At 34.5% G+C, this 25067-nt stretch overlaps 1 protein-coding gene across 15 annotated transcripts in view; it reads right to left on the reverse strand.

The window, feature by feature from the left end:
* FUT8 (fucosyltransferase 8) overlaps positions 1–25067 on the reverse strand; it is a 411868-nt gene that overhangs the window by 175400 nt on the left and 211401 nt on the right. The window lies entirely within an intron of this gene.

Consider the following 25067-nt stretch of genomic DNA (forward strand, 5'->3'; position numbering starts at 1 on the left):
ACCTTGGGGGGAAATACTCAATAAGCCATCTAATATTCCATTCCTTCAGCTGTAAAAATGAGAGAGTTAATAGAGATAACCCTTAAAATCCTTTATAGTTATCAAAATCTATGAACATGTAAGTAATTTATTATACTAAGTATAAGCAGCAAGCCTACAAAATGGCCCAGAAAGATTCTCACCCCCTGGTATGCATTCTCTTGTGTAGTCATCTCCCACAGTGATTAGAGATGACCTATGTAGTAACTAATAGTAATGTTGCCAATGATGAAGTATGACTTTGGATGCTAGGTCGTTTAAGACGTTGCAGCTTCCGACTTTGTTGAATCACTTGCTCTGGCAGCAGCCAGATGTCATGTCATTGAACACCCAAAAATAATTCTAAGGCAATAATCTGCTACAAAGAAACAGATAACTAATAAACTAAGACAACAGAACAATGTTTTGAGTAACTTCTTTTATTTCCTACAAAATTTAGCCCACTTCTCAAATGTGCACCGTTCAAAGAGGGAGTAAGGAATCAGTAAGACATAAACTTATATGTATATATGATAAAGAATGCCTATCTCTAACTACAAAATAGAATTTTTCTCCATACAAATATAACAATTTGAGGTGTGGGCCAATTCATGACCTTTCCCTTAACATCATGCCCTCTGACATTATCTAGGCCAATTGACTCAAACTCTACTATTATAAACAGATCGAATTAAAAGTTTAATGTGTCATTCTAACAGATGCTTAAGAAGTAAACTTTAGTAGTAATTTATGTAGGTAATGGTATTAGGTTGTTTCTTATTCTGAAAGTTACAATGTATTTATATAAGACTGAACTAAATACCTGAATGTAGTTTACAGAATCTGTCAAGAAAGGGGAGCCTGGGTGGCTCAGCTGGTTAAGTGTCCAGCTCTTGATCTCAGCTCAGGTCTTGATCTCAGGGTTGTGAGTTCAAGCCCTGCCCTGGGCTCCACACTGGGCGTGGAAACTACCTAAAAAAAAAAATCTGTCAAGAAAGACACTTAGCACCTCAAATGATGGAAATCATTTGGGGCAGAGATCTGTGATTTAACAAATGCTAAAGATCACTTGGCAAGGTATTTTTCATTTGTCTTCTCTGATGGGGAAAAAAAAAAAAGAGTGCCTTAAAGCCTCTTCTCATTTCAAAGCTAAGAAGATTTGCTAATAAAGGTTTAGGGGCGGGGGGGGGGAGGGGTGGGTGCTGGCTGGCTCAGTCAGTTAAGCCTCTGCCTTAGGCTCAGGTCATGATCCCACAGTCCTGGGATCAAGTCCTGCATAGGGCTCCTTGCTCAGTGGGGAGCCTGTTTCTCCCTCTCCCTCTGCCGTGCTCCCTGCTTGTTCTTTCTCTCTCTCTCTCTGCCAAATAAATACAATCTTTTAAAAGAATTTAAAAAATAAAAGGTTTAAAAAGATATTCCCCATAAAGTGATACATTGCACTTGAGCCATAACCTTCAACATAATTGATGTTGCTGCTGTATTCTGTAAACACTAATGTCTTTACCAGCCTGAGAAATAGTCACATAGTCACTTTGCTCATACTATTGCAGTTGATTGATTTGTAGTTAACTGTATGATCCCTAAAACCACAACTCTGCCTTTAACTTTAGGCAGGGCTGCCTATGTCATAAACTTGGTGGAATTGCACTGGCTCTTCATCCAGAAGATGAATGTCACGTTATTCACAAACCAACTAAATTTTTGAGCTTCAATAGGGAAGAAAAAGTGCTATAATAGCATTTTTATTCAGACTCCATATTCCCATTTTCTTTACATATTCTAATTTCCTTTATATGAATTTCTAATTAACAAATCTTTTATTTGACAGCAATTTTGATATTCTTTCCTCAGTAAACTTGAGTATGGTGACATACACATATGTATGTATTACGCTACTAATATTTTAAAGGTATGTAATATCTCAAGGGTCCCAAAATACCATCTAACTAAATATACATCTATATCTATATCTATATCTATCTGTGATTGATAATCTATTTAAAAACGTAAGAAAAAATTTTCTAAAACTTAAATGTAAACTTTGGATAATGAACCATTATCTCTTTTCCCATTGCCTTAACATGCTACTTATCTTCTATTTTAATCACACCTGAAACTTTAGACATTGCTTAACTTTATTCCGACCTACAGGCTCTCTTTTAAAGTCTTGTATAAAATGATCAATCTTCAATAGAAAACTTTACTTACTCTCCTTCCAGGAATGGGAGCCACATATCTTTCTCCAAATTTTCCTTAGAGTCATTGCACATAGAATCAATAGCAACATATAAGCTAATGAAATAATTTCCTCCTTGTTCTGTAACTTTGTCGCTTTCAGACCCGCTATAGCAAAATCTGAAAACCATTTCATAATACTTAACCATAGCACATCATTTTAATGAATTCAGTCATAAAGGTCTCTTTTCAACTCACCATCTTATTAAAGAAATCACCAATTGCTCTTATTTTCTTAATATTTGTGAACAAAGGACAATACTCCCTTTTACATCTTAAAAATAGTCTCTAATCAATCTTTTTTTAGTGTGCTAGAAAAGTCCTTAAAGGAATTTTATTCCAGTGCTGCATGCATGTTTGAGTATAACTGATAATTTATTCTCTATGATCGTAAATGCCAAGAGAAAAGACCTTCAAAGTTAGGCCTCTACGAGTTTATGCATTAACTTATTCAATGAATATGTACCAACAACTGCCTTAATGACCAATAAGGATCAATGACAGTGCCTACATGTGACCTATAATTAACTCAATGAGTTTACTATTCCACTTTCAAATAGATACAGCAGATAAGGACAGCATGTGCCAATGCAATTAATACCCCGCAGGCCCATCTCTTGATCTTTCCTTCCTTTCAAAGACTGCCTGGGAATGAGATATTTCAGAAATTCTACAGTCCTTAATTATTAACTAACATAGGTTTTTACAATTTTAAACAATCATTCAAGTTTTGAATCTGATACATATTTACACACATGTATGCATATATATTTAATAATAATATTAAAGAAGGTTTCACGCTACAATCCACGGTATACTGTATCAATGACACTCCTTACAGTACTCAGGTGAGATGTGTAATTCCCATGGCCATACTTCAAATCAATATCTATCCCAATATTGTCCATAATGTGACTACTATATACTAACCCATATGTATATGCACCCTAAAATTGCATTAAATGCATCACTAGCCCTTTCATAACTAATATCTCTTATTGGCTATCGGCAAAGTCTAATGCATGTCTTAATTGTATGCTTCTCACGATCGGGGGAAGGCCAAAGTAATTTTCTTGGCATAGCCTCATATGCTATTAGGAATTTAATAAGTGCATTTTGTAAGAGATAACTTACATGCCTAGATTCTAAGTCTAAAACTACTTCACTCTGTGATAGTAAGCAGGTTGCTAAACATTTCTGTGACCACCTATAAAGTGTGAGTGATAACTGCTCCTTTTGCCCAGGAAGATTAAATCAAGCAATTAATATCTGACAGGCATCCATTTTATGGTGATACAGAGTATTCTCTAATTCAGCTCCACTGCCTACTAGGAAGTCACAAATATTCACATGTTATTTAATATAATGATCACAGCAGCCCTGAGAAAGGCATTAAGTGGACAGCCACTAGCGACCTTCTTTTAACACTAACCCCTGCCCCTACCTAAAGAGTAGCCATGCTTGTATTATGTAACCCTCCCTCCTCCCCCCATGGTTGACTGGGCAGGATGCACACAACTGAGACAAGCTGAGCCAATTGGTTTCTTTCTCCTGGAAATTTAGAATATAAACTGAGAGCAACTACGTAGTCTCAGCTGGTCACTCAAACTGAAGTAACGTAAATCGAGGAGTTGTGGGACTCCCGTGTTTGGCCTGGGCACACTAAAGCAATGAAAAGTGATCTGCAGAAAGAGGGAGAGAGAAGAATGAGGTAGATATACAAAGAGAATCAGAAATGAGATGAGAGAGAAAGAAAGAAAGAATAAATAAGGAGACAGATGACACAGACAGATGAGAGAGAGACACAAAAGCTAAGAGCAAGAGAGAAACAGAGATTAAAGGTCTAGGTTTCTATCAGCTTTCTAATTCTGTTTCTAGACTCTTATAAGGTCTTAATTTGCATCCTGCCCTTGGATTCCAAAGGATATCCATGCACTCTTACAAATAATTCCGTCTTATGGTTAAGTTTATTTCTATGAAGTGAAATTAAACAAAAAACAAACTCTGACCAAGAAGCTAAACTTCTTGGTTTATAAATGAAGAAACTAAGGGTCAGAAAGGATAACTAACTCACGTAGCTAATAATTAAGTAACAGAGATGGAACATAATTTCGGATTTCTCAGACTACAAAGCCTGACTGAATACATGAATGAATCACTGAATGATGTTTGACAAACCAGTATGCCCATGCAAACATATACAAACTAAAGAGTTAAGTGTTGAGAAGATGTAAAAGAAGATCCTAAAGCAAAATAAACTATAATTTTCACCTGAAATTAAAGGTAATATATGTGAAAGAACCTAGATCCTGGGCACAGGATCCATCAAAATATTAGAACTTGGGCCCAAATTTACAGGTCTTCAATCTCTTGACTTACTTTCTCTACTTCTTTAATTGTTACCACCTCAACCTATCATCTTTCCATCTTTGTTCCATTTTTTAATGTTCCTAATAAGCATATAGCAACCATGATAGATAGCAATTTACTTTTTTTAATCTTTTGAACAAGGAGTTTTAAGGTTTGATATTAAGAAATAAAGATTCTTAGCTGCCTAATTCAGATCTAATTCAAAAAGTTTAAAGAAAATAAATGTGAAACACTGTTTTCCTAAATATCTGCCTACTCTATACAACAAAGATGAGATCCTCAGTATTAAACAAGGGGTTGGAAAACACCAATGATCTCTATATGCTGATTAATCATTAAAAACCAAGTTATTGTAGATGCTGAATGTATTACATTTGACTCAGAGTTCGCCTTTCTCTTTTAATGCTTATGATGTTCAGCAATCCAAATAAATTCAATATTGCTTATGTTGTCTATAGTCTACAAGTCATTTATCAGAGCTTTATTAGGTCCTCCTGTTGGTTACGAAGAGGAGTGTATGTTTTTATATTTTATCAGTGATGACTATCATAGTTACCTGACCTACAAAAAATATTGTGGCTAATATCTTCCACAATGGCATGAGAATACTAAATTTCAGAATGATGACTATATAATTGCTGACAAGAATTCTATATCTAGATCAAACAAAAAAAAATCCACAATACCATGGAACCCACAACCCAAAATGGGGTCCAAATATGCAAAAGGAATAAGACCAATGGGGTAAAAGGCAGATCAAAAAAATGCTTTAAAAAAGAAAAAAAAGATGGCATCTAACCTTCAATCATAAAATTACTAAATCTGCAAATAAATATGCCTATTGAATGATTTATAGAAAATATCATCCTAAGTAATATAGGGAATCAAAGATATAATAGGCATGCATCAGCATGTCTAAGATGACAATTATCAGCTGAGAAAATAGGAATGATTTTCAGTTGGACACAAATGCTCCCCAAATCAATCAGGTTCATTCATTTGTTCATTCATTTATTCATTTGTTGGACATTTTATTAAAGATACCAGCCTCTGAGCAAGGCACTATAATATAAAGATGAACAAGATATGGTCCACTCCCTCAAGATACTTAAGATTCAGTCAAAGAGACAACTGTATAAAAAGCTATTACACTGTGGTAAGTAAAATGACTGGTGTTAGCCACAGGTCCTAGGAGAACAAACTGAAACATAGAAAGGGCACTGAATCCGGACGAGTGGGATCAGGAAATGATTCTGAGAGGGTATGTTTGGGTTGAGTCCTAAAGCACCAGTCGGACCCACTAAAAATGCTTAGGAAAGACTGGCATGGGGGCTGAATCAGCAAAATAGTAAAATGTGCAAAGGAAACAGAGGCAGGAAGCACAGTGCTTTTGAAGAACTATAAATTGCTCAATAAAGCAGAAGTTTAGAATGCAAATTAGGAATACTGAGAATAAAGGTTAGTGAAGTAAAGCAGAGATCACGAAATGCCAATATCACTATAAATCTATCTAAAAATAATGAAGTACACTTTATATCAAAATATTTCAGAATAGCATAAAATTTTCAGGGGAAAAACACATAAATTTAAAATGAAAGAAATCCTATGAGTTCATCATGAATAAAATATGGATATACAACCAAAATGGGTATTCATGACTTTAAATATTACTCTAACTGGATGGAAGAAAAAAAATCTGGTTAAACTGACCATTCTATTATGCTCCTTTCAAGCTATGCCTCTGTGGAGCAAAGTGAACTCAAGTACATCATTCTATTTCCTATACCTCAAAGGCAAATTCAATACCCTGACTTTTAAGTTATCACAACAAGATTCTAATGGTCTCAGCCATTAGAATCTCGTTGTAATGGACAAAATAAACTGTTTCCTCCCAAGATTGAGAAAATAAAAATCTGTCCAAATACCTTCCTTTCTGTAACCAAATTTTTCTGTAAATATGTAAAAGTCCTGTTAGAAAACAAAGAACTCATAAATAAATATCTCCTTGTTGATTTGGCAATAATGGCATCATTCAAGGAAGGAAAAATGGGTAGAACAAAAAAGATAACAATGATTGACATCTATTAATAATAAAACATACCAACTCACATATCACACATAGATGACTATGAAAAACAATCCCTGTAGGTTTTAACTGGAAAACAAGGCCGAATAAACTGAAATTTACACATGTTGGTTTATATTCTTTGACACAAACAAGTATGGCAATATTTTATTCACATTCTCCTTCCAAGGCTTTTGCTGTTTAATAAAAGCTTTGGCTGCATAAATGAGTCAATATCAATCTTGCAAAAGCAGCAATCTTCCTAAAATGAATAAATAGAAGGTTCCCAATAAGTGCTTTTGAACTAATATAAACTTCACTTCCATCATATTGCATGAAGTTCTACACTTAACAGGAAACAAGACGTGAATATTTATTTCATTAGTAAACACTGCCAGGTGTCTGAGACTAACTGGTCATGATAAACTCCTAAAGATGATTTACTGGTAGTTAACTATTTCTTTTTCTTTTAGGAATTTTCTCTGTCAGGACTTTAAATATCAAATTTTTATACCTATTAGGGCAGTGGTTCTAAATCTTTTTCCATCCCTCTACTTTGAGCTTACAAGCATCCTTAAAGCTAAGTGGTTTCTTGTATATAGTTGGGTTTTGTTTTTGGTTTTTTTTTCTTTTGTTTTGTTTTGTTTTATTATAATATTTTTTTTATTATGTTAGTCACCACACAGTACATCCCTGGTTTTTGATGTAAGGTTCGATGATTCATTAGTTGTGTATAACACCCAGTGCACCATGCAATACGTGCCCTCCTTACTACCCATCACCAGCCTATCCCATTACCCCACCCCCCCCCGAAGCCCTCAGTTTGTTTCTCAGAGTCCATAGTCTCTCATGCTTCATTCCCCCTTCTGATTACCCCCCCTGCCTTTATCCCTTTCTTCTCCTACCGATCTTCTTAGTTCTTATGTTCCATAGATGAGAGAAACCATATAATTGTCTTTCTCTGCTGGACTTATTTCACTTAGCATTATCTCCTCCAGTGCCGTCCATGTTGCAGCAAATGTTGAGAAATCGTTCTTTTTGATAGCTGAGTAATATTTCATTGTATATATGGACCACATCTTCTTAATCCAGTCATCTGTTGAAGGGCATCTCGGCTCCTTCCACGATTTAGCTATTGTGGACAATGCTGCTATGAACATTGGGGTGCGTATGGCCCTTCTCTTCACTACGTCTGTATCTTTGGATTTTGTTTTTTTATCCATCTAGTCACTCATTCTTTTGATTGGAGAATTCAATACATTGACACTGAGAGTAAGTAAGTAAGGACTTACTAATGCCATCTTATTAACTGTACGTATTAAAAGTACATATCAGATTCATCTAGACAGCTTGCTACAATAAATTACTGAGCCACATCACCAGAGTTTATGATTCAACAGGTCTGGGAGTGGGGCCTGAGCATCTGGATTTGTAAGAAATTTCCAAGTAATGTTTATGCAATTGTCAAATGACCATACTTTGCCAGATAGAGGTTGAGGGGGGTGGGGAATGAGTGAAATAGGTGAAGGGGATTAACAATGCACTTATCCTGATGAGCACTGAGTAATATATAGAATTGCTGAGTAACTATATTATATACTTTAAAATAATATAACACCGCATTTTAATTATGCTTGAAATAAATAAATAAACAAACAAACAAACAAAAAAGACAACCACACTTTGAAAATCACTGCTTTGGGGTGGTTCCATGAAAACAGAAGTCTAGTTATAAACCATTATAGCATCATTCTTCCAATTTTTTTATACCAAAAAGAAAAAAAATTTGCTCAGATAAAGAATACAAATAAAGAAGAGTATAAAATTCTTGTCAAGTTTTCCTTTACACTAAACATCACATATAAAATATCCTGTTTCTCATTTATAAAGTTGCAAAAAAACACTCAACTACAAGAGTAAAGTTTTTAAACATCATTAATAACCTTAGCAGTTTAAGTCAAAGAAATGTCTCCTGGCCTGCTTGTTTCCCAGTGATTGGATAGTTGGGGAGGGGGAAATGGAATTCAGTGAAGAGAAGAGAGGCACAATAGCAACCTACATGGCATGCCCTTTAAACATCTATCCTCCTATAATAACCACTGGTTCCTGCCAATTTTTACACTTTGATGTAAAGATATGGATATAATTTTCTTTCCTTAAAGTCCAGATACGTCAGGGTGCTTCCCAAATTAATTCCAAGAACCTTTCCTTGAAGCAGTTGGATTCAACACCAAAAAAACAAGTAAATAAAAACCAGTCAGACTGATCAGTTAGGATGCAAAAAGAAATATCCTTACAATTAATTTCTCTGGAATATTTTGGTATTAAAACTCTAAGTAAATGCATTCCTAAAAACATACTCAAAACTTACTCTGTAGAAGGTACTATGTTTAATACTGTGGAGGATACAAAGATGAATGAAATAGCCCCTACTTTCAAGGTAGTTAGCACTAAAGAGGCTAAGATAAAACAAGTCCATGAGTTATTATTTTTTTTAACATTTATTTGAGAGAGAGAGAGAAAGCACACAAGCTGGGGGGGAGGGCAGCAGAGGAACAAGCAGACTCCCAGTTGAGTGGAAATCAAGACACAGGGCTCAAGGCCAGGACCCTGAGATCATGACCTGAGCTGAAATCAGCAGTCAGATGCCCAACAGACTGAGCCACCCAGGCATCCAAGTCCATAAATGTTTTTAATACAATGTCTGGTAAAAACAAGTATTACAAGAGATAATTTTATGCAAGAAGGAAACTGAAGAAAGTCTTTATGAAGAAGCTTACTGGACAAAGGCCCTGAAAAATGGAAAGAACCTCAATGGACAGAGAAAACTCAGGGGAAGGGAGGAGAGTATGAATATACACACATTTATACATGCATGAGCCATATACCAGAAACAGCATTCTCTCAGGGTTTAAGCTTTGAAACCATGATGCAATTTTTTATTTGCTTGGTTCTCTGAACACAGAAGTTTCAAATATTTAAATTAAGACTGTTATATCTTTAAAGATTAATACAATTTAGATAGCATATGCATGCTTATTTTCACTTATTAGACTAGTATAATTGCTCATCTAACTTAAGATTTCTTACCTGACTACAAATTATCACTTTAAAGATGATTGTTCTGATACACTATTGTATACCAATTAAGACAAGTGGTCATTAAAAGAACCATTTACATAATTTATGATTTCTACAAAACCTGATTTCCTTTAAATGAAGCAGACCAGGCATGATATCTGCTCTGAAGCAGTGGTTCTCTGTACACAAATGTTATTGGAAATATAACAGAAACAAAAATAAGATGAAAACCAAATGTTACTTCCCTTAAAGGATGATAAAAAATAGATTAGTCAATCTCTATATACCTATACTACAATGTCAGTAGTTAACTTTAAAATACCTAGCATATGGTGTATGTGGTGAATGCATTTGTGTGTATTGGTATATGTGTGTTCTAAATCTACACTCAAGGAGTAATAAAATATTTTATTAGGGAATAAGCCCTTTAAGATTTGCCTTTATTTTGTTGTTGAGAATTTTTGCATATTCATCAGGGATATTGTCTAACTTTATTTTTTGTAGAGTCCCTCCCTGTTTTTGGTATCAGGGTAATGCCGGCCTCATAAATTAAGTTTGAGAGTGTTCCCTCCTCTTTAATGTTTCGGTCCATACAATTAATAAGATGGCATCAGTAACTCTCCAAATACCAATAATTACTCTAAGTGGAAATGTACTAAGTTCTCCAATCAAAATACACAGAGTGACCAGATGGATAAAAAACCAAAAACCAGCTATATACCCAGCCTGCAAGAGACTCATTTCAGCTTAGAGGACACAAAGAGGCCCAAAATGAAGGGATAGAAAAAGAAATTCCATACAAATGGAAACCAAAAGAGAGCAAGGATTGCTATATTTATATCAGACAATATAGATTATAATCCAAAGACTTTAAAAAGAGACAAAGGAGGTAATTACAAATGATGAAGGGATCAATCCATTAACAAAATATAATAACTGTAACTATACAGGCACCCAACATCAGAGCACCAAAATACATTAAGCAAATACTAACAGATATGAAGAACAAACAGAAAACAACACAATGACAGTAGAATACTTTAATAACTTAATTTGAACAATGAGCAAAGCATTCCTTCAGAAAATCAATAAGGAAAAAGCACTAGATTTGAACCACGTTTTACACAAAAAGGACCAAACAGACATATACAGAATATTACATCCAACAGCAGAATACACATTTTTTTCAAATGCACATGAAACATTCTCCAGAGTAGATCATCACGATAGGTCACAAAAACACTGAAATCACAATAAGTGTCTTTTCTGACCACAATGATATGAAACCAGAAATCACTAACAGGAGAAAAGCTAGGAAAATAACAAATAAGTAGAAACTCCCAAACAATGAGTCAAAGAAGATATCAAAAGGGAAATTTAAAAATATTTTGAAAACAAATGAAAATGGAAACATAACTTATCAAAACCTATAGGACGCTGCAACACCAATTCTAAGAGGGAACATTATAGCAATATACACCTACGTTAAGAAAAAAAAAAACATCTCATATAAACAACCTAACTTCACACCTCAAGGAAATAGAAAAAGAACAAACTAAGACCAAAGTTAGCAGAAGAAAGGAAATAACAGAGCAGAAATCAATGTAATAGAGATCAGAAAAACTACAGAAAATATTAATGAAAGCTGGTATTTTAAGATAAAGTTAGCAAATCTTTAGCTAGACTAAGATAAAGAGAGGATCAAATAAAATTATAAACGAAAGAAAAGAAATTACAGCTGGTACTACAGAAAGGCAAAGGAGCTTAAGACTACTATTAACAATAACATGCCAACAAACGGAATAACCTAGAATAGATAAATTCCTACAAATATACAACCTACCAAGACTTAATAATGAAGAAACAGAAAATCTGAACAGACCAGTAAGAAGTCAGGAGACTGGATCAGTAACCAAAAACCTCACAACGAAAAAAAGCCCAGGACCATTGTTGCACTGATGAATTCAACCAAACATTAAAAGAAGAATCCTTCTTAAACTTTTTCAAAAAATAGAGGAGAGAATATTCCCAAACTCATTTTATGAGGCCTGCAATGCCCTGAGACCAAAGCCAGAAAAGGACTCTATACAAGAGGAAAACTACAGACCCATATCTCCAATGAATATGGATGAAAAATTTATCAGCAAAATATGAGCAAATCTAGTCCAAGAGTACATTAAAAGGATCACAACCATGATCAAGTAGGATATCCTGCGATGCAAAGATACTTCAACATATGCAAATCATTGTGATATACCACATTAACAGAAGATAAAAACCATATGATTATCTCAATAAATTCAGAAAAGCATTTGACAAAATGTAACATCCTTTCATATAAAAAAACCTCAACAAATTGGGTGCATAAGAAACATATCTCAATATATTAAAAGCTACATATGAAAACTCACAGCAAGTATCACACTCAATGGTGAAAGGTTGAAGCTTTTCCTCTAAGATCTGGAAGAAGAAAGGGATGCCCACTCTCACCACTCCTGTTCCACATAGTAGGGGAGGTCTCTTAGCCAGAGCAATTAGGTAAGAAAAATAAATAAAGGCATACAAATCAGAAAGGAAGAAGTAAGCTTGTTTTTGTTGGAGATATGATCTTTCATATAGAAATTCCTAGCCTCCACCAAAAAAACCTGTTAAAACTCATCAACAAATTCAGTAAAGTAACAGGATACAAAATTAACATGCAATAACCAGTTGTTTTTATACACTAATAACAAATCACCTGAAAAAGAAATTTTTTAAAAATTCCATTCACAATAGCATCAGAACAATAAAATACTTAGGAATAAATTTAACCAAGGAGGTGAAAGATTTGTACACCAAAGAAGACACAAATGGAAAGATATCCTATGTTCATAGATGAGGAGAATTAATATTACTATAATGTCCATATTCCCCAAAGCCATCTATAGTTTCAATGCAATCCCCACCAAATTCCAAAGGCATTTTTCACAGAAATAGAAAAAACTGCCCTAAAATTAGTATGGAACCACAAAAGATGCTGAACAGCCAAAACTATCTCAAGAAGGAAGAACAAAACTGGAGGCATCACACTTCCTGATTTCAAACTATACTGCAAAACTATAGTAATCAAAACAGTATGGTACTTGCATAAAAGACACGTAGACCAATGGAAAAGAACCAAGAGCCCAGAAATAAACCCTCTCATATTTAATCAACTGATATTTGATAAGGGAGCCAAGAATACTCAAAAAGGGGAAAGGATAATCTCTTCAATAAATGGTGCTGGGAAAACTGGATAATCACATGCAGAAGAATGAAATTGGTGACTTATCTTATACCACTAACAAAATTAACTCAAAATGGACTAAGGACTTAAGAACTGAAACCACAAAACTCCTGGGAGAAAATACAGGGGAAAAGATCATTTATGTCAGTCTTAGCAATGATTTTTGGATATAATACCAAAAGCACAAGCAACAAAAGAAAAATTAGTAAGTGGGACTATATCAAACTAAAAAATAAAAAAGTAATAATAATAATAAAAAAAGCTCTGCACAAGAAGAATTAAAAGACATTTTTTGAAAGAATACATGCAAATTGCCAACAGGCATATGAAAGGTGCCTGACATCTCTATCATGGAAATGCATATCAAAATCACAATAAAATATCACCTCGCATATGTTACAATGGCTATTACCAGAAAGACAAGATAAAAGTGTTGGCAAGGTTGTGGAGAATACGGAACACTTGTGCATTGTTGGAGGGAATGTGAATTAGTACAGCCACTACAGAAAACAGTATGGAGGTTGCCAAAAAAAAAATTAAAAATAGAACTATCACATGATTCAGCAATCTCACTTTTGTATATATATCCAAAGGAAATAAAATCAGTATTTCAAAGAGGTATCTGCACCCCCATGTTCATTGCAGCATTAGTCATAAAAGTCAGATATGACTTTTATGGAAACAACTTAAGTGTCTGTCGGATGAATGGATAAAGAATATGTGGTGTATACATATACAATTGAATATTATTCAGCCATGAGAAAGATGAAAATCCTGACATTTGCAACAACATGGATGAACCCTGAGAACATTATGCTAAGCAAAATAAATTAGAGTATGACAAATACTGTATAATCTCACTTATACTTAGAATCTAACAAAGTCAAACTCCTACTAACAAAGAGTAGATTGGCTGTAGCCAGGGGGTGGAGGAATGGAGGGATGGGGGAAATGGGTGAAAGTGATCAAAGGACACAAACTTCTAGTTATAAGGTAAGTTGTGGGGATCTAATGTACAGCATGGTGACTATGGTTAATACTATTGTATCATATACTTGGAAGTTGCTAACACAGTAGACCTTAAAAGTTCTCAATACACACACACACACACACACACACACACACACACACACATAATTAAGTAACTACCCTTACTATGGTAAACATTTCATAATATATATATATACCAAATCATCACACTTCACAACTTAAAACTTACATAATGTTATGTGTCAATTATATCTCAATAAATCTAGGGGAAAAAGACAATATCCCAAAGGAAATAGTAATATTAAGCTCTTCAGCCAGATTTATTTCTAATAAAAGGCAGTTTATTAGCTAAGAAGACTCTAGAAATATTATTTCATTGTTATAATTAATTCAATATACATGAAAATGTGAAATACCTAGAAATGTTACAGAAGCACTTTATGAACAACTATAAGAATCTAATAAACCCAATAGTCTATAATCTTTGAGGTGGTGCATTGGGCTTAGGTTCCCAAAATCACAGTGTCCAGGAACTGATTCAAATATTCTCGGGTACCTGAACAAAAGACTGACCAAATCCAGTAGTCAGACTAATGCCACAACTGCCTTAAGAGAACTTTTTATAGAAGGTACTGCAAGAACACCTAAAATAATAGAGAGTGTGGACTTCAGCGTTACAGAGTAGATTGTGTGACTGTTTTTGCACCTGCTTATTATGTTTCTATATGTGGCAGAATTCAATCCGAGCCTTGCCTTCACTGTAACATATTAAATGTTGGCAAAATTATGAGGGAGAAGGTCTGTCTTCCTCACTGACCTCTAGTTTGGGGAAGCTACCAATAGCTATCAAAAGTAATCAAATAATAATGATCAACTGGGGGGTGCCTGGGTGGCTCAGTCGTTGAGCGTCTGCCTTTGGCTCAGGGCATGATCCCCGTGTTATGGGATCGAGCCACGCATCAGGCTCCTCTGCTGGGAGCCTGCTTCTTCCTCTCCCACTCCCCCTGCTTGTGTTCCCTTTCTCGCTGGCTGTCTCTCTGTCAAAAAATTAAATAAAATCCTTTAAAAAAATTTTTAAAAAATGATCAACTGGCGTAGGTCACTTTGCAACCAATCTTCTGTGTGTGTGTGTGGGTGTGTGTGTGTGTAGAATATATAACACTAATAGTATTGTGGAGAGATACACTCTCCAAAATGCTGGGAAGCCACAGGCATATTTATCATTGAGATATCTTGAAATGAATTTTGCTTTCTTCTTAAGGATCAGAATAGGGCTTTATTGTTGTTGGGTCTGGCTCATTCCCTTAAATGGAAATGCATAGACTGTTTGCATACACTCTTCGAAAAAGGTGACATTAGTTCCAGGTATAAAAAGATTACAGTATAACCACAAATGACCTTACAGCTGGCAATACCTTGTGTAGACAATTGCACAGGCAGTTTCTGGGACTCTAAAGGGCCAGTGGAAGCTACATTTGGACATATCGCATAGATTCCTACTCTACATGACCACACCATTTCTACTAAGCTTATGTATGATTGACCAAATAACTTAATCTAATCTTATAGCATATGGTTTCTTACTATAGATCCACGACCACATGAAACGCTACAAGTACTGGTCAGAGCAAACTTACGTGTCAAATGTGCCATTTGTATTTATTTATACAGATTATAAGCTATTATAATAGTTAAATTCAACAAATATTAAACATAGCCCCTATATGCTTATACAGGTGTATCTATATAATTTAAAGATGTAATGATTCAAATGGCCATTTCTAATATTGGTATATGGGAACCTCTGATCACATGTAACAATTACAGAAGTAATTATAGGATTTTTTGGTCATCATTGGTAGGCTAGTAAAATATATTGTCCTGAGTAAATACTTAAAGGAAGAGGAACTTGAACAGGTATTAAAATGACAGTGTTGGCAGTATACTGAAAATCAGATACAACTTTATAATTCCTTGGAAGGTTCTATTTCTGTTTCTGCTACTGACTTGCAGAAAAATGACTAAATCACTTAGCTTCTGTACATATCATGTGATAAGAGAATATTTTTGAAGTGCTACTGAATACAAATGAGAATTAATATTAAACTACACTTCTGAATGTCCCTTTTGTCTTTATTTAGCATTCTGCATTTATTAGGGGAACCTCAGTTTCTCTCCAAACCTTACTAGAATCTCTTACACATTTCTGATGTGAAACATCTCTGTCAACCAACACCTTTTGCATACAGTTTAAAAGAACAAAAGGACTGGATTAAAATCAAACTTATTTTATTCAAACCAGCAACAACAAGAAAAGCACAGTGTGCTATTTTATACTATACTTCCTTCTAGCCACTGTAATTCACAGTCTAACTATAATATTTTGAAATCTTTTTATATTTATTCTCCTTCAGACAGCTTTGTCTAGAACACTGATCTCTGAAACTAAATAAACATTTTCTTTCATCATTTTTACTGAATGAATTATAAACAGTCAATGTGACAACTGCAAAAACAAACATCTTCATAGTGAAATAAAAGTCTGCCTAAAAGAAATACAAGAAATAGTCAAAAAGTTGTTTTCTAAACAACTACTAGATTATGTATCATCTATAAATCAGGTAACACTGAAATTGATGACTATAGCCATATTTCTTGTTATTATCATCTTCAATTATCAAGAAGTGCTTAGACCTGGGGCGCCTGGGTGGCACAGCAGTTAAGCGTCTGCCTTCAGCTCAGGGCATGATCCCGGCATTGTGGGATCGAGCCCCACATCAGGCTCCTCCGCTATGAGCCTGCTTCTTCCTCTCCCACTCCCCCTGCTTGTGTTCCCTCTCTCGCTGGCTGTCTCTCTCTCTGTCGAATGAATAAATAAAATCTTAAAAAAAAAAAAAAAAAAAAGAAGTGCTTAGAGCTATTATCAGCTCCATAACACTAGGATAAAAGAATAAAGGATATTACATAAAAAATGTTTAATCCAGCTCCTAAACTCAAATATTCATACATTTTAAAATACTTAATGCAAATTCACTTTGTCTCAATGGCATTTATTTATGGAAAATAATTAAAACACAAAGTTTAAACTTTTTCAAATGAGTTATTTAAGATTCTAGTATTTTTATTGTGTGACACCTTTCTCAAAGAATGATCTATTTTTCCCTAGAGACTTTCTGGGTAGTGATAATTATTAAAATTCCTATATTTTAAATAAAGTTCTGGATGGGGAATTATAATTCCTATACATAAAAGCATCAACCAGCTAAAAAAATATATAATTTAGTCATGAGAACCAAATTATAAGGAATAAAGCCAACTTTATGCTCCAGTTCAACCCAGTATATTATTTAACTATTTTGTCTGCAAAAACGTACAGATCTATCAAATGAGATCACCTATCCCAATTGACTTTCTTTATAGTTTTGATTCTAGGCCCACAGAGCTTAAGTAGTTTTCTTAAGGTAAAGAGTTACTCTAAAGAATACATGGGCTTTTTAATTCTAATCCACTGTGCTTAAACATCTGACATAAAAGAATTCTTTCTATTAGAAACAAAGAAAGCAAGTATTCTGAATTCTATGAAAAGTATATAAGGCCATGTTCTTTTTTAGATTACTAACTACCTACCATTAGCTAAAACTAGATTATCAACTACCATTAGCTAAAATTACTATTTATTGATGAACTACTAATACAAAGGATGTCTTCTCAATAAGCTTTTAAATCTTTTGTTAAAACTTAACAATATTGCAAAATAGAGATAATTATTGCCATTTTATAAGTGAAAAACCTAGCGATCAGAAAGCTTGTAAATCGTTTTTAAGATCATTTAGTAAGTAGTATACTTGAGATCCAAATTCAAATCTGAGAAACTCACACTCTTTTCATCTCACCAGACTGTTCCTTTCTAAACATACCAGATCTCTTATCCATAAGTCCCATTTCAGCTCTAAATATAAGCTGCTTCGAGGAGGCAGACCAATGAAAACATGGAATAGCTGAACATAAGAGTAAAAGCATAAAGCAAGAAGAAATCAAAAGTATATAAAGATTTATAGTAAAGTAAGCACAAACATAAGAATAATATCAATAATTGGACTTTGACTTACTTTCAGAGCATGTCAACACTCATATGCAATATGCATAACAATTTAGAGATTAAGAGAAACAAGAGCTAAAAATGAGTACATCCTGATTCCTACAAACTTTTGGTCAGCAAACTTTGTATAAAGGGCAAGAGAGGAAATTATTCAGGCTTTGTGGCTCCATATAGCTGCTGTTGCATGTTCTCCTTGGAATTTATTTATTCTCCAACCATTTAAAAATGTAAAACCATTCTTTGTTTGGGAGCCATTAAAAAAAAAAAAAAAAAAACCCAAGAACCAAAAAACAAAGAAACAAGGGAGGGCTGGATCTGTCCCATCACCCATAGTTTGCCATTTAAAGCCAAGCACACATTAAATCCAAGCACACACAAAACCCCCCCGAGATCCAACCATCTTCAGCAAGTGAGCTATTATTATAAGGATCCCTGGTAAAAAGGTAACCAAATTTAATTCACACTTGAATAATCTTTGATTATTCATAGGAAAGCTATACTTGTTTGTGTTCAACTGTTGACTAATTCTGATTATAGTTTTATCTATATTTTGAAAATTCAATTAAAAAGCATTCATCAAAAATACCTGATTCTAAATGAACAGTGATAACTTGTCATTACATGAACAAAAGTATAAACCATCCACAGGGAACTTTCTACATTTACACCTATAAAGCCAATGTCCATGTTTGAAAGATTACATATGTGTACATATAATTACAGGAAAAACACAACACTATATAAAACAAAGGCAAGTTCAGAAAATCCCTGAGTACAGTAATGTAGACTAAGTTTTATCACCTTACTCTTGCCATATTCACTCACTCCCAGTTGGATAGAAGGAAGAAAGTGTCCCACTTAGAAATTAAGCAACACACTCCTAAATAACCTGTGGGTCAAAGAAAAAAATAACAATAGAAATTTGAAAATATTTTAAAATTTTTAATTATTTTAATTACAATTAAAATAGGACATTGTCAGAACTTGCAGGATGCAACTTAAAACTCTGCTTAGAGAGAAATTTAAAGTTCACGAGGCATATATTAGAAAAGAGGCAAGGTTTAAAATCAATGATATAAAATTCTTTCTGAAAAAGCTTTAAAAATCACAGCAAACACACACACACTCATGTGCGCACACACACACACACAAAACAGAGACTACAAGAAATTATCTTACTAAGAATAGAAATCAATAAAATAGAAACAGACTATGACTAGAGAAAAACAAAACAAAAAAACAACCAGACTAGTTCTTTGAGAAGGTAAATGAACTTGATAAACTCTCAGCAACATAAAAGGAGAAAACACAAATAATCAGTATCATTAATGAAAAAGGGGACATTACTACAGGTACTACAGGTATGGAGAAGAAAATTAGAAAGGCATTATGAACAACTTTATGCTTATACAGTTGACAATGTTGATACAATGGACATATTCCTTGAAAAACACATCTCACCAAAACTGATATAAGAAAAAAAAGAAAATCTGAATGGGCCAATTTCTTTTTTTGTGTGTGTGTATGTTCAGCTAGCCACTGTATAGTACATCATTAGTTTTTGATGCAGTGTTCAATGATTCGTTAGTTACATATAACACCCAGTGCTTATCACAGCACGTGAGAATGGGCCGATTTCTATTAAAAAGATCAAATCCAGAATTTAAAACCTTCCCACATGTCTCCTCTCACTCCCCAACTCAAACCCTGCACCCTCCCCAAAAGACTCTAGACCCAAATGGCTTCACTGGTAGAATTCTAACAAAGATTTAAGATAGAATGAGTACCAATTTTATACAAACCCTTCTAGAGAATAGAATTGGCCTGTATAACCTTGCTCCAAAACACAAAAGACATCATAAGAAGGAAAAATTACAGGTAAACGTGTCTTGTTAACATAAAAAAAAAATCCCAAAATAAAACACTGACAAACTTAATCTAGCAACATATAAAAAAGTTAGTAAAAATTTCAGGGAGATAGCATCTGTTTATCAGACTGGGAAGTCTAAGAATCTTGACTACAAATCTAAGATATTCTCACATAGGGAAGCAGTATTGTCCCTAAGGAAAAATTAGATATTCTTAATAGCATAAGGAAAAACGGATGCAGGGTTGCAAAAATAAAAGCCACATATATAAGGGAAGGTTATAGGTAGATGGCAGGTACTCTATACATTCCAATCCATTCACTTGCTCTAGGAATATAAGTACACTCTTTACATGAGAGACGAGCAGTTACAGAGAAGAGAGCCTAGAGCTAATTTTCCAATCAACCAATAGGAAGAAAGGCATCCCCTGCTTTCTAATACCAGCTTCTCAAACAGAAGTAGTAAAATATGACCTGTGAAACATTACATAAGTTTCCTTTCTACCCATGCCAGTGTTCCATGCTTCTGTTGCCTCAGTCAAATTTTTCCACCAGAAGAGTCATGCTTTGGCTCTAATCCATCTGGGAAAATTACTACATAGCTCAGAAAAACAGATAATCCATAAATTAATTATACATTCTTTGTGGTTTGTAAATTTACAGTTTACAGCAAGCATCTAAATTCCAAAAGAAATTTCTTTGGTTTTCCTGGACCAAACAACCTTATTAATTAGTCACAACGTCACACTTGAATTTTTTTAAGTTGTACTCTCAAAAATAAATGGACCTAGAACAAAAAGGATTTAAGTTAAAAGGAACACTGACAATTAAGTACTCTTTAGATTTTACAAGTTTTATCCAGTTCTGACATCTGTCCCACTTAAGGTTCACTGCTCAAGGGATTTCTGAACAAGTTTCAATAATTTTCTAGGTATTTTCTGCTAAATGTCAGCCCTGACTGAGAGGCAAAGTGGCAGATTCAAATTCCAAGAAGCAAAGATTCTGTGAACTGACAGTAACTTCACATTATTAAAGGTTGAGATAAAACAAACATGAGGCATGGAAAGGCATTCCTGTAGGGTGGCAGGCTGAGAAAGTGATTATCTCTAAGTTTTTAAAAGAAAGCTTACCACATGTTTACCTAATATACTGGCAATTAGCAAGTAAGAAAGAGATCTCTGGGAAACACCAAATAAGAACATACAGAAAACATGGGAAAATAAGCAGATGTTCCTTAGCTCCCAAGACAACAAATTAAACCATTAATTAATCTCGGTCAGCATCACCTCATGTCTAGATTAATACTGTTTCCTAGTTAATTTCATTCCAGTGAGGCGCATGCCCCAAATCCATCTGAAAAATCTAAATCTTACTCAACCACTTTCAGTGTGTCATTCCTCTACTATAAACCCAACGAGTGAGCCCCCTATTACAAAGTCTAAACTAAACTTCAGCTGTCAGGACCACAATGATTTGACCTAATCGATTACTTCTGGAGATGAGAATGACGGTTAAATATGGTTACAAATTCTATGCAGTTCCTCCCTCTATTCCCTGAATATGAAGTGCCCCTTTCACTTGCAAACACTAAGAGAATGTGGCAGAAATGGCACTGTATGACTTTTGATACTTGGCTTCAAAAGGACTTGCAGTTTCTGCTCTTGCCCTCTTGGAACACTACTACACATAAGAAACCTTGGCTATCTTGAGGGAGAAGCCACATGGAAGGGAACCAAATGATGGTCCCAGCTAACCATCAAACATGTGAGTGAGGTTATCTGGACTGCCTTACCACAATGCAGCAGCTACAGGAGTGACCCCAAACTAGAAAAACAACCCAGTTGAGGACAATGCAAATTAAATAATCAAGAAAAAATAAAATTTTGTTTTAAGCCACAGTTTTTACTTTATCATACATGCATATATATTTAAAATTTTATATCTAAACCCAATTTTTAAAAAGAATGCAATAACAAGAAAACAAATTTTAATAAGAAAACTCAATTTTTTAAAATAGGTAACAGGGGCACCTGGGTGGCTCAGTTGGTTAAGCGTCTGCCTTCAGCTCAGGTTGTGATCCTGGGGTCCTGGAATCGAGCCCCAAATTGGGCTCCCTGCTCCACAGGGAGTTGGTTTCTCCTTCTCCCTCTGCCCCCCCCATTCATGCTCATGCTCTCTCTCTCTCACTCTCTCTCAAATAAATAAAAAATAATAAAATAAAATAAAATAAATAGCAAATATGAACAGATGCCTCACTAAAGAATGGCAAATAAGCACATGAAAAAAAAAATGTCCATCATTAATCATTATGGAAATGCAAATTGAAACTACAGTTAGATAATACTACATTATCTGTTAAAACAGCTAAAATAAAAATAACTTACAGTAGCAAATACTAGCAAGAATGAGAGCAACTGGAACTCTCAAGTTTTGCTGGTGGGAATACAAAATGATATAAGAACACTGGAAAACATTTGGGCAACTTCTTAAAAAATTAAACATACACTAAAATGACCCAGCAATCCCACTCTTAGATATTTACATAAGAGAAATAAATACTTATGTTCACACAAATACCTACAGAGCAAATGCTGTAACAGCTTTGCTCATAATTGCCAAAAACAGAAACAACCCTAACATCCTTTAATTGGTCAATGCGTTTAAAAAAAAAAAAAAAAAAGACAACACTGTGATATGTCCATACTATGGAATACTACTCAGTATTAAAAAGGAATTAAAATAATAGGAAAAAGAAAAAAACCTACCAATCCACACAATAGCATTAATAAATCTCAAGTACATTATAAATGAAAAAAGCCAGACTCAAAAGGTTATATACCACATTATTCTATTTATATGACATTTTAGAACAGAATAAAATACAGGACAGAAAACAGATCAGTGCCAGGGACAGAAGATAAGGTTAGAATCTGACTACAAAAGAGCACAATAGAATTCTGGTGGGAGGTAGAATTCTTCTATAATTTGACTGTGGTGGTAGTTACATGACTGTAAGCATTTGCCAAAATTCGTAGACCTATATGCGGAAAAAAGTGAATTTTACTGTATAGAAATTATTCATCAATAAGTCAGAATTAAACAGACACAGACTGACACAGACACACATACACAGAACAACCTCCCAAACATTGTACTTAAACATTTGCATCCCTCAGAATAATGATTATTTTTCTGAATGTGTAGTACAATCAACAAAATGAGCATATTCTAGCTGGAGGATTGGTTAACTGTTTTTAAAACTATTGTCCTCTTAAATACTGTAATTTCAAGCTTCTTTCCAAATCCAATCCATATGCCTCATCCCAAAGAAATGACCTAGTTTTACAGACATATGAATTACTCCTTTTTAGTCTGGCTTACGAACACATTTTCTTTTGAGAAAAAGACATAGCAAATTGGGTACAAAATGTTACAATGAGAGGGAAAAATCACAAATACCAGTAGCACCTCTGCTATTCTTCCTTTTATGCCAGGAGCTCTAAAATGCAATCCCTCTGGCTGAAACACAAATGGCCCTACCCGTAAAGTTGATGAAAGGGCCTGAGGAGGTTTTCTGCCCTAATGAGGGAAAAGAATTACTTATTTATTTTCCTTAAATTATCTATCTATATATAAAAATGGACTCAGTCTGTTTTCAGATTGTATTTACAGTATTACAGCATGACAAACTGTCTCAGCTCTTACAAGCTGTCTCTACATTTGAATGTAGTAGTTGAGAATTTAATTTCAATACAAAAGAACACAAAGTGACTTAAGAGACACAAAGATTATGCTGCAGAGGAAAACAACTATTATTAGAGGCAAGCTTGCTTTCATACAATAAAAACAAGACACTTGGCAGTCAGAAATAAGCCAAATGAAGTATCAGTATTGAAGCTGGAATGAGGAGAAAAATAATCAGTTATTTATGAGCCTAAATTGTTAAGAAGCAAAATCTTTTCCAAGGAGCAATAATCCCAGGATGTAGAACAAGATTTTACTATAATCAAAGCATACTCCAAAATCAACCAGCGCAGCAGCTACTCTTGGTGATCTCCTACATGACACTTTTAGTTGAGATTTCTGAAGCATTGACTTCTCTCTGGTTTCTCCTCTTCACAGAGGCAATACACCTCATCAGAGTCCGGGCTTTTGAATCATACTGCCAGGATGCAAAGTGAGCTCTACCACTTGTGAAAATATAACCTCAGGAAAAATTAAATTCCTTAATATTCCTTTGATTCCTCATCTATAAAATGATTATGGAAACAATACCAGCATCGCATAAAGGAAACTTACGAAGTTCAAGAAGATAATCCACACAAAGCCCGCGGCACAGTACCTTGCACATGATAAACTCTCCATCAATGATAGCTATTATTATTAACCTCTAAATTACCAATCTTTGAATCTTGTAATAAATCATTGACTGAGACTCTACTGAAAGATCACTTTCTCCATGATACTCCCAGGCTCCCACCCAAAAGGAAATAAAATGATATATAAATTCAAGGAGTTATCTGTCCATTTCCTAATCCCTGGTTACTTTGTTTTACCGCATGGTATTACTACAAATGACATGGATAATTTTTCATTCATTGTCTAAAATTCTTAAAACCCAGGGTTGTCTTCCACAGAACCTAAAAGGGCCAAAAATAATATTATGGTGAAGAAAAAAGTTGAGAGAAAGAAGTTAAGTTCTCAAGAAAGAGCACAAGGGCAGCAGTGGCAGGGAGGTGAGGGAATGGAAGAACCAGAGAAGTCTTCTCTCAAGCCTCGAGAGCATGTGACGCTGCCAACTGTTTTCTTCCTTCACAGAATGCTCCTCAGCTTCCACAATCTAGCACTCTCCCTCTCTCCTTCCCCATCTACTCTGAAGGCTCAAAGCACAACAGGACGTTTGCATGTCACACTCCTCAATTTATTTGTTTCTCAAAAAGAAATGAACTCTGTGCTCCTTTTCTCTATACTACTTCCCTTAGGGTCAATTACCACCTTCTAGAGTAATGACAACTCTTTATCTCAAATCTTCAAATTCTAGCTTGAGAAACAGCAATCACTAAATAGATAATCACCT

Source organism: Ursus maritimus, unplaced genomic scaffold, assembly GCF_017311325.1.
Source record: "Ursus maritimus isolate PB19 unplaced genomic scaffold, ASM1731132v1 scaffold_25, whole genome shotgun sequence".
In the NCBI taxonomy this organism is placed as follows: domain Eukaryota; kingdom Metazoa; phylum Chordata; class Mammalia; order Carnivora; family Ursidae; genus Ursus; species Ursus maritimus.